Source organism: Macaca nemestrina, chromosome Y (genome assembly GCF_043159975.1).
Source record: "Macaca nemestrina isolate mMacNem1 chromosome Y, mMacNem.hap1, whole genome shotgun sequence".
Taxonomy (NCBI): Eukaryota; Metazoa; Chordata; class Mammalia; order Primates; family Cercopithecidae; genus Macaca; species Macaca nemestrina.
The window spans coordinates 2892056-2904405 of NC_092146.1; the positions used below are offsets into that span (position 1 = coordinate 2892056).

At 40.0% G+C, this 12350-nt stretch overlaps 1 long non-coding RNA gene across 1 annotated transcript in view; it reads left to right on the forward strand.

The window, feature by feature from the left end:
• Positions 1-12350, forward strand: part of LOC139360955 (uncharacterized) — a 266593-nt gene that overhangs the window by 78204 nt on the left and 176039 nt on the right. The window contains exon 2 of the long non-coding RNA XR_011618515.1: positions 4647-4793. This is a non-coding gene — a long non-coding RNA (uncharacterized lncRNA). The remainder of the gene's footprint in view (positions 1-4646; positions 4794-12350) is intronic.

A 12350-nucleotide genomic window follows, 5' to 3' on the forward strand; every position in this document is an offset into this window, starting at 1 on the left:
CAAGGTCAGGAGATCGAGACCACAGTGAAACCCCGTCTCTACTAAAAATACAAAAAATTAGCCGGGCGCGGTGGCGGGCGCCTGTAGTCCCAGCTACTCAGGAGGCTGAGGCAGGAGAATGGCGGGAACCCGGGAGGCGGAGCTTGCAGTGAGCCGAGATCGCGCCACTGCACTCCAGCCTGGGCAACAGCGTGAGACTCCGTCTCAAAAAAAAAAAAAAAAAAAAAAAAAAAAAAAAAAAAAAAAAAGAAATGATTGAAAACAAAAAGTAGAGATCTTGTGGCCTTAACAATGTATTTTATTATGTTGTTTCATATTTTTGAATAAGAAGTTATATATTTGTTCAATGTAAACAACAGAATGCTTACTTCTAATTCACTGTGGAGAATTGTCCAGAGTTTGATGACCTGTATCTCAAAAACGATGTGATTCCTTCTATTTCTCCCAACAGAATATTCTAATTCATACAATCTTAACATATGGATAACTCTGCTTGAAATCTCTCCATTTAGGTCTCCGTTAAACATTTAAAAATTATCAGCTGTTTTGGAAGAGAGAACAACATTTCAGTAGAAACTTTTTTATATAAACAAAAATTTCATTTATGAATAAGTTGAATTAAAAAATATATAATTTATTGTATTGACTACTTCCTGAGGGAGAGGATCAAAATAGCTGATTAGATGTTGCTAACATGTACCACTTCCATAGAGAGAAACCCAAATAGCAAGTGATACTCACACTTTCAACACATTGTCTAAGAGAGAATCCTGGGGTTGAACAGACAAGTGATAAGAATAACTGAAAGCGCTTAAAAAAGGGCTTAAGGTAGCTTGCCCAGCCGGGAACTAAGAGAATCTCCTAAATATGGAAAAAGAGTAAAAGACAAACCCCCAGGGTTCCACCCTTCTGCAACAGGGTTTTGTGATATTGACTATTGGAAATACCCTTGATCCGTGTGTGCCTCAGGATTAACACAGGGAGGGACCTAGGCATTGCACAGAGACATTGCTCCAGAAAGGAACACACCTAGAATCCCACAGACATGAGCCCAGAGCAGCTATAGCGTGGCACCATTCTAAGAACCTTCATGCTAGGATCTACTCCTGCCCAGAGGGCAGACTGAAATGGCTACTGCCACTGGGCCAAAAAGGAAGAAGAGAAAAGGGACCACTAGGACAATCCTTACCATATTGCTACAGCATGCTGTAGGACCAGGGTGTGATAAGTTAGCAGTCCTCACAACTTCTTACTCATGAAACTCACCAGAGAGAAACCCTGCCCTTTCTGGTCGTGGGTTCTTGGCACCATCTTGAGAATTTAGGGTTGGGCTGTGCTCCACACTGGGGCTGAGTCCAAACAGACATGGCTGTAGCTACCATATGACCAGGAAAGGACAGGTGAGACCAGACTGTTAGACAAACATAAGACAATTCCCACCACTCTGCTGTGGGCTACTGTGAGACTAGGGCATGAAGAGTCTTAAGTCTCCACAGCTTCTTTAGCTTCTTACCCATGCCGTTCCACCTGAGAGGCCCCCGCTTCCTGGTGTTTGGCTCATAATGCACCAACCATATCATCTCACAGTAGAGCATTCCTCTAGTAATGCCTCTGTCTGTCACAGCCAGTGTGTGAAGACACTACCAGGACCCTGAGGAGAAGCACCAGAGCCAGGGCTCTAGTATGTTATCCAGGAGCCGAGAAATATCCTGACCCAGCCCATCACCAATGGCATCTGATCCCTTCAGGGATCTGAAGGGTCTGAAGGCCAGGGTCTGAAATCAGACTGACCCAACCTACTGATATTGCCATAGAGAACACCCATCCATTCATACCACCAGCAAGCCAAAGAACTGTACTACCCAATCCATCACAGCTACCAGCAACACCAACATGGGCTTCTGGGTCCCAATGTGTTCCTCCACCACTGCTACTGCTGTCACCCATACACCAGCTGGACAGGGGCCCAAGAATCCACCTAGTCACCTGAACCACTTATCTTACTACCAGTAAGCCATCTGGTGGTCCAAGAATTGACTTTCCAGGACACAGTAACATTGGTGCCTGTTTAAGCTGCATTGATGCCTACAAACAGGGACGCTTTGGATGTACCAATGCCACTGGGAGCATTAACTCATCTGGTATCATATTCCCCAGAAAAACTTCACCATAACTTCAACTAATAACCATACCCTAAGCCACTGAGCAAATCAGAGATACCACTGAACTTGTTTAGTGCTAAAGAAGTCATACAGAGATTACACAACTGCAGGTACCCAAAATCAAAGCCAAATGTCTCAAATGTGCATGTATGTGTGTGTGCACGCATGTGTGTGTACCTTCAGGAAAAAGTTCTCACCTATCAGAGCAATTTCAAAAACTTGTAAGAAGCAACTGTTATGGGAGATGTGCAGATCCTAACACAGGGACACCGAAACAAGAAAAAGTAAGAAAATATGACATCACCAAAGGACCCCAATAATTATCTAGCAACAAGTCCTCTTTCCCCCTCTCAGGGATTTCCACAGGGACCTTTTACTGAGGATAAGATCATGACATGGTGCCAGGTTTCCCATGCACAACCCTCATTTTGGGTGAGCATTCCTGCCATACTTAGCTCAGGGTGTCCTTTCCGTAACAGCTCTATAACCCTTTGTCTGCCTGCTTATGACCCCACAACAATAATACATTACCTTCTCTGAAGCTGATTTCTGGCACCTAGAGTTAAAATATATTATTTCTCTAATGAAAGGACTGACATTAAAAGTATTTCACTAGGTAACATATGCTGAGAAACAAAAATTCTCTTCAATAAATGGTGCTGGGAAAATTAAGGGAATGTGATAAATTCCCTTTGTAGCTAGACCAGGTGAGTCTAGTTAAAACCAAGATAGCTGAGCAAGTAACTTCAAAAAGACCTCAAGCCTCATCATAATCTCACTTTAATGCAAAATGACATTTCTGCCAGTGATACAACAGGTGACTAATCACCAAGGCAATGACCAGAACCACGAAAAGACAAATAAAGCAAAACTACAGTTCTGAAAAGTTTAAGCCCACTTTCTGAAAACACATGTTCTTTTTCTTACTTTAGTACAACCTGTAAAGATTTCTCAAAGAACTAAAAATAGTACCACTTGATTCGGCAATCCCACTATCTGACATCTACCCAAAGGAAAACAAATTATTGACTAGGCAATACAAATCCAACAAGATATCAAGATATATAATATGCCATGATCAGTTGGAATTTATTAGCGCAATGTGAGGATTTTTGAAATATGCAAAGCAATAAATGTAGTAAGTTACATCAGCCGAATGAAGAACAAATAAACATATAATCGTCTCAATGCAGAAAATTTTTTTTAAAAATTCAGTGTTCTTCTATTATTAAAAAATTAGCAATTTAGGCATAGAAGGAACGTGATTTTCCTGGTTCTTCATGCTTAAGCTTCCATTTGGAAATAAAGTCTTTTTTTTTTTTAACTGCCAATGGATGTTCTATAAAATATCACCAGCAAATTAACATGTTATTATCCTCAGTTTTCCTTCCATGAGAAATGGCAATGATGCATTGTAGATGACATCAAAAGGGAACAGATGAGGTAGGTGAAGGAAACAGATTAGCTGATCAAGGAGCTAAATCAGAGGAAAGGATGCCTCAAGATATCAACACTCTTCAAATCCCTCTAATCTGGGAAGGCTCCATAAGAGAAATTAAACCTCAGTACTCCCCTACAGAAATAGAATGGGTCACTTTTCAAGGGTATATATTTTAGCCCTCAGGATGGCTACAGTCAGGAAGGCAAACTCCACTTGCCAGCCTCCTTTAAAGTCCTTCACCAAGCTTTTCACCTGGGAAAAAATAAAACTTATCAATGTGGCCAGAGATTGTTTTCAAGAGAGAATTTACTAAAATCAGTCAAGCAAGTTGTTAATGCTTGAGAAGTCTGTCTTAAAAATAATACCCTGAACAGGTGACTCCTTCTGCCTCAAACCCAAAGAATAGGGGAAGACTCTCAAATAGACTTCACCCACATACCAGAGACAAAGGGCATACCTGCTAGTATGGGTAGATACCTTTGTTAACTTGGTAGAGGTATTTCCATACTATAATGAAAAAGTCTCTGAGGTAATAAAAGTGTTCGTTAATTAAATAACTCCCTGCTTTGTCTACCTAAGTATCTTCAAACTGACAATGGGCGCTCATTAAAGGCCGCTGTCACACAAGGGCTCTTAAAAAATACTAAGTCTACACAATATCATCTGTATTGTGCTTGGTTATCCCAATCCTCAGGAAGGGTAGAGAACACTGATATTATCAAGAAACATCTCAGGAAATTGTCCTAAAAACTCACTTTTCTTGGGTCACTCTTCTTCCCATAAGAATAAGAAATACCCTTTCAAAATTAGGTCTGAGTCCTTTTGAGATTCTGTATGGACAGCCTTCCATTAACCAATGATTTTCTATCAGATCAGGAAACCTCAGCGGTAGTTAGGCATGTAACTTCTCTGACTCACTTCCAACAGGAATTAGCGCAATTGACAAAAGCCCAACCCCAGAAAATAGGGCCACCTCTATTTCACCCAGAAGATTTAGTATCGGTACGAAGGGCCTTATACTGTTCTTCTTTCAACCCCCTCAGCAATAAAAGTTACAGGAACTGGCTCCTGGATACATCACATACAAGTCAAAGCCTGGAGAGCTGTGGGAGCAACCCCTGACAGTTCAGAGCAATGTCCTGAATATCAATGTGAAGAAGTAAGAGAGCTTAAGCTGAAAATCACAAAAGGTAAGTAACTGAGTGAGAGCTACTCATTTTACTCAGTCTTGCCCCTTCTTCTCCAAATACTTTTTGTTGTTTCTACATCTTCCTTTAAGCCAAATAGTAGAATTTCTTTTTGATGGAAATTATTTACTATGCCACCCTTGCAGGAATTGCTATACTCACTCTACTATTTGCTGTAGAACTATATATATACAGAAGCACCAGTGTGGAATATCAGACAGAGCATCTCAATTACTCTAGCATTTTGGTTAATGATTATTCTCATAGCAGGAATGATGGTTACTAACAGGAAGTAAACATGAGTGTTTTACTATCACTAAGTCTGTTGGGACTTTTTATCAGACTTAGTAATATGTCACACCTTTTAGCCCCTACAGTATCTGCCATGGCCCATTTATACAAAACTAACTGTTGGGTTTGTTCTAAGCAGTTTGTTCAGTTCAGTGACACTGAAGAACTTTACAATGACCTGGAACTGACCTGTCTTAGGATTTCCTTTGTTGACTTTACATTTATTTGTTAAAGACTTATCAAGCATAAGTGGGACATGGTATGGGAGAACTTTCAACTGGGTGACTAACCCTTCTCTGGAGAACACTCTGCCCCCAGTGCCGAAGAACACTCTCCCCAAAGAAATAGTAGAGTACAACCAGCTGAAGAAAGAATTTCAGAGCTCAGAGACAGGGACTTTGAGTCAATTCAGACAAAAATGAAGAAAAAATATTTTTTAATGAACGAAACCTATAAAAAACATGAGATTATGAATGAGACCAAATCTATGACTCATTGGCATTCCTGACAGAAAAGGAGAGTAAGCAATTTAGAAAACATATTTGAGGATACAGTCCATAAAAACTTCCCCAATCTTACTGCCTCAATGGGCATGCTAATTCAAGAAATACAAAGAACCCCTGAAAGATACTATACAAGATGACTATCCCCAAGGCACGCAGTCATTAGATTCAATAACGTCAATACAAAAAAAATTGTAAAGACAGGTGAAAAGAAAGATCAAGTCACTTATTAAAGAAACCCTATTAGACTACCAGAACAACTGTTAGCAGAAATCTTACAATCTCAAACAGATGGGGGCCTGTTTCTCAGCATCCTCAAAAAAAAAAAAAAATCAAAAAATTTCATATCCTGCCAAACTGAGCTTCATAAGTGAAGAAGAAATAAAATCCTTATGAAATGAGGAAACAGTAAGGACATTTTTTAACACCAGACTACACTTACAAGAGGTATTTAAGGGAATGTTAAACATGGAAACAAAATATTAGTATCTGATACTACACAAGTGAAACAGAAAGAGTTCCCTTGTTCCCCTCACAGAGCATGAAACTGGGGAGTGGCTTGCTTCTTTATTGCTCCCCTGGTCAAATCCCTAGAGGGAGCAGGGAGGCAGGCAGTTTGTGGGAAGCATTTTTGCATTCTGACCTCATGGCAACAGGTAGTGTTGAGTGTTTACAGCTCCTGAAACCCAAGTGGGCGTGTGTGGCAACTGTGTTAATCAGCTTAATTAGACCCTCTGCCTTATCACAAGGACAGAGAGCTTTCTATATCCTGGATTCTTGCCCTAGTGTACCGGAAAAATCGGATCACATGGGTTGGAGGATGTGTGCAAGGCTTTATTGAGTGGAACTAGCTCTCAGTGAGGTGATGGGGAGGCCAGAAGGAGGATGGCGTGGAAAGATGGCCTTCCTCTGGAGTTGGGTGGTCCAGCGATCAGACTTTTCTCCCACAACCCACAACCAAATTCATGCCTTCCTGCCATTGATAGCCTGCTGGCATCTGCTGGTGCCTGTCAGTGTGCTCTTCTACTCCTCTGCTTTTCCCAATACCCAGCTGCTTGTTTGTTAGAGTCTAGGGTTTTTTGTTTATTTGTTTGTATTTTTTTAGATGGAGACTCGCCCTGTGGCCCAGACTAGATCTCGGCTCACTGCAACCTTCTTGGGTTCAAGTGATTCTCCTGCCTCAGCCTCCTGAGTAGCTGGGATTACAGGCGTACACCACCATGCCCAGGTAATTTTTTTTTTTCTTGAGAGGGAGTCTGGCTCTGTCACCCAGGCTGGAGTGCAGTGGCATGATCTCAGCTCACTGCACGCTCCACCTCCCATTCTCCTGCCTCAGCCTCCTGAGTAGCTGGGACTACAGGCACTTGCCACTCACGCCCGGCTGATTTTTTGTGTTTTTAGTAGAGATGGAGTTTCACCATGTTAGCCAGGATGGTCTTGATTTCCTGACCTTGTGATCTGCCCGCCTCGGCCTCCCAAAGTGCTGGGATTACAGGCGTGAGCCAGGGTGCCCAGCCCAGGTAATTTTTTTTGTATCTTCGGTAGGGACAGGGTTTCACCATGTTGGCCAGGTTGATCTTGAACTCCTGACATCGTGATCTGCCTGCCTTGGCCTCCCAAAGTGCTGGGATTACAAGCGTGAACCACCATGCCCAGCCGTTGGAGGGGTTTTTATGGACACAGGATGGGACCTGCGGCAGACTGGTTTTGGAAAAGCATCATTTGAGTGTGAAAACAGGAGTGCCTATCCTCACTTAGATCCATGTGTATAGGCCCAAGAGTGGAACCCTGAATGCTGACCCTGCCCTTTTCTTTCTTCCTTTCTTTTTTTTTTCTTTTTCTTTTTATTTATTTATTTTTTTGAGACAGAGTCTTGCTCAGTCACCCAAGCTGGAGTGCAGTGGCGCGATCTTGGCTCACTGCAAGCTTGGCCTTCTGGGTTCACACCATTCTCCTGCCTCAGCCTTCCTGAGTACCTGGGACTACCGGCACCCGCCACCATGCCTGGCTAATTTTTTTTGTATTTTTAGTAGAGACAGGATTTCACTGTTTTAGCCAGAATGGTCTTTATCTCCTGACCTGGTGATCTGCCCGCCCTGGCCTCCCAAAGTGCTGGGATTACAGACGTGAGCCACTGCGCCCTTCTGTGACCTGTCCTTTTCTAACCAGCACTTCTCTGCTCTTCTTCCCTATCAAAAAGTAAAATCGAAATCAATACCATGAAGATCTCTCAAAACTATGTGAAAATATGAAAATTAAATAACTTACTCCTTAATAACTCTTGGGAGAACAATGAAATTATAGCAGGAATGAAAACGTCCTTTAAAGTTAATAAAAAGAGACAAAAAATTACTTCAGTTTTGGGATACAGTGAAAGCAGTATTGGCAAGAAACTGTATAGTGCCAAATACCTTCATCTAGAAGTTAGAAAGATCTGAAATTAAGGATATATCACACCTAGAAGAAGTGGGGAGAAAGAATAAACCAATCCCAAATATAGCAGAAGAAAAGAAATAACTGAAATCAGGGACGAACTGAATGAAATTAAAATGAAAAGCCCATACAAAAGATTAATGAAGCTGGGTTGTTATTTCCAAGTAATAAAAATGTTTGATTTACCACCAGCTAGATTAGCAACAACAAAAAGGTTCCAAATAAGTATAATCATAAGTGACAAAGATGTCATTACAACTAATTCTATAGAAAACCAAAACTCTTCAAAAACTGTTAGAAATACCTCCATGCAAGCAATTTAGAAAATCTAGAGAAAATTGATAACTTTCTGGAAACACACACTTCCAGGAAATAAGTAAAAACTTGAATATATCAGTCAAAAGTTAAAAATTTAAATCAGTAATAAAAGACCTACCAGGCAAAGCAAATTCCCTGGACCAGATGTATTTGAAGCCAAAGTCTGTCTATCAGGGGTAATTTTTTCTTTTCTTTTCTTTTTTTAAAGACCGGGCACGGTATCTCACGCCTGTAATCCAGCACTTTAGGAGGCCAGGGTGGGCAGATCTCTTAGCCAGGGTTAGAGACCAGCCTAGCCAACATAGTGAAAACCCATTTCTACTAAAAATACAAAAATTAGCCGGGTGTGCTGGTGGGTGCCTGTAATCCCAGCTACTCAGGAGGCTGAGCCATGAGAATCACTTAAACCTGGGAGATGGAGGTTCAGAACATGAGGAGAGATCATGCCACTGCATTTCAGCCTGGGCAACAGAGTGACTCTATCTCCAAAAAAAAAAAGTAACAATTCGACTGAAACTATTCCAAAAATTGAGGAAGAGTGGCTCCTTCCTAACTCACTCTGTGAAGCCAGCATCATCCTTATACCAAAAATTAGCAAAGATACAAGAAAAATGAACTTTTTAGTTTTATATTCCTGCTGAATATAAACATAAAAACCCTCAACCAAATAGTAGCAAACCAAACCTGCATTACATCAAGAAGTTAATTCATCATGATCAAATAAACTTTATTCCTCACGTACAGAGTTGGTTCAGCATACCCACATCAATAAGTATAATTCACTGCATAAACATTATCAAAAACAAAAATCGTATAATTTAAAAAAGCCATATATGGCCAGGTGTGGCAGCTTACACCTTTAATTACAGCTCTTTGGGAGGTTGAAACAGGCGAATCACTTGAGGTCGGAAGTTTGAGACGAGCCTGGTCAACATGGTGAAACTTCGTCACTTCTAAAAATATGAAAAGTAGCTGGGCATGGTGGTGGGTGCCTGCAGTACCATCTACTTGAGAGGCTGATGTAGGAGAATTGCTGGAATGCGGGAGGTGGCAGTGAGCTAAGATCACACAACTGCACTCCAGCCTGGGTGACAGAGCAAGTTGTTGTCTCAAAAACAAAAAATAAACAAACAAAAAGCCATATTTGACAGACCCACATCTTGTATCATACTGAATGGGGAAAAGCTGAAAGCCTTTTAACTGAGATCTAGAACATGACAAGGATTCTTACTGTCACCACTGATATTAACATTGTACTAGGGGTGTTAGCTGACATCAGATTAATTCAATCAAAATTACAATGATATATCATCATTTGTTATTGCCTATGTTTCATCCAAAAGATGGACAATAATAAATGCTGGTAAGGATATGAAGAACAGGGAACCCTTGCACACTGCTGATAGAAATGTAAGTTAGCACCATCACTATACAGAACAGTTTGGAAGTTTACCAAAAAACTAAGAATAGAGCTACTACATATGATCCCACAACCTCATTGTTATATATACTTCCAAAATGCAAAATTAGTATATGAAAAAGATACATGCACTCTTATGTTTGTTGCAGCACTGTTTAAAAGCCAAAATTTAGAAGCAACCTAGGTGTTCAATAGATGAAGTGTGTTACTTACACACCATGGGGCACTATTTAGCCATGAAAAATGAGATCTCGTTATTTGCAACAGTGTGAATGGAACTGGAGCTCATTATGTTACGTGAAATAAGCCAGGCACAGAAAGACAAACATCACATGCTCTCACATTTTTTGTGGAATGTAAAAACCAAAACAAGTGAATACATGAAGATAGAGAGTAGAATGGTTACCAGAGGCTGGGAAAGGTGTTAACAGAGTGGGGAGGAGGTGGGGATGATTAATCGGTACAAAAAAAATCACATAAAAGAATGAATAAAACCTAGTATTTGACATTACAGCAGAGTGACTATACTCAAAATAATGTAACTGTACATTTAAAAGTAACTAAACTAGTGTAATTGGGTTGTTTGTAACACAAAAGATAAATGCTTTAGAGGATAGATACCTTATTATCCATGATGTGATTACTATGCATTGTATATCTGCCTACAAATATCCATGTACTTCATAATTATATATACCTATTATGTATCCATAAAATTAAATAGTAAAAAATTAACATTTGATAGGTCCTGAAAAAGCTTTGGATAAAACCCAACATTCCTTTATAATAAAACCCCTCAATAGACTAAGTATCTGTCTAAAGGAACATACCTCAAAATAATGAAAGCCATCTGAATCAGCAACAGCAGAAAATATTCTCCTTGAGAACTGGAACAGGACAAGGGTGCCCACTCTCACTGTTCCTCCTAAAGATAGTACTGGAATTCCTAGCCAGAGAAAGCATGCAAGAGAAAGAAATAAAAGGCATTCAAATAAAAAAAATAAGTCAAACTGTTTCTTTGTTGATGATGTAATTCTGTACTTAGAAAACCTCATCCAAGGGTCAACAGCCTCCAACACCAAAACTACACAAACTCATGAAGATGAAAAAAAATCAATGAAAACATCCTGAAAACCCCAAAGGCCAGAGTGCCTCTTCTACTCCAAATGACCACAGTGCCTCGAGGGCACAGAACTGGATGGAGGATCAGATAGATGAATTGACAGAAACAGGCAGAAAATGGATAATAAAAAACTATGCTGAGGTAAAGGAGCATGTTCTAACCCAATGTAAAGAAGCTAAGAACCTTAACAGAATGTTAGAGGAATTGCTAAATAGAATAACCAGTATAGAGAGGAACATGAACAACCTAATGGAACTGACAAACACAGAACAAGAACTTCATGAAGCACACACAAATATCAGTAGATAAATAGACCAAATGGAAGAATGGATATCAGAGTGTGAAGATCACCTTGGTGAAATAAGACACGCAGACAACACAAGAGAAATAAGAACGAAAAGGAATAAACAAAGACTCCAAGACATATGGAACTTCGTAAAAAGGCTGAACCTGCAATTGACTGGAGTACCAGCAGGAGACGGGGAGAATGGAAATAGGCTGGAAAACACACTTCAGGATATTATCTAGGAGAATTTCCCCAATCTAGCAAGGCAGGGCAACATGCAAATTCAGGAAATACAGAGAAAACCATTATGATACCCCATGAGAAGATGAACTCCAAGGCACATAATCATCAGATTCTCCAAGGTTGAAATGAAGGAAAAACTGTTAAGGGCAGACAAAGAAAAAGACCAGGTCACCTACAAAGGTAAGTCCGTCAGACTAAAAGCAGACCTCTCAGCAGAAAAGTTTCAAGCCAAAACACACTGGGGACCAATATTCAACAGTCTTAAGGAAAAGAATTTTCAAGCCAGAATTTTGTATCCAGCTAAACTAAACTTCATAAGCGAAGAAGAAATAAAATTCTTTCCAGGCAAGCAAATGCAGAGGGATTTTATTACCACCAGGCCTGCTTTGCAAGAGGTCCTAAAAGAAGCACTAAATATGGAAAGGAAAAGTTAGTACCAGCCACTTGAAAAACAAAATATAAATACCAATGACACAGTAAAGAAACTGCATCAACTAGTGTGCAAAATAAGCAGTTAGCATCATGATGACAAGATCAAATTCACACATAACAATCTAACTCTAAATGTAAATGGTCTAAATGCCCCAATTAAAAGATATGGATTGGCAAATTGGATAATGAGTCAAGACCCATTCTTGTACTGTATTCAGGCAACTCATCTCACGTTCAAAGACATGCATAAGCTTAAAATAAAGGAATGTAGGAAAATTTACCAAGAAAATGGAAAACAAAAAAAGGAGGGGTTACAATTCCATTCTCTGACAAAACAGATTGTAAACCAACAGAAAAGAGAAGGGCACTACATAATGGTAAAGGGAACAATTCAACAAGAAGAGCTATTTTAAATACATACATACACAATACAGGATCACCCAGATTCATAAAACAAGTTCTGCAGACCTACAAAGAGACTTAGATTCCTATACAATAATAGTGGGAGATT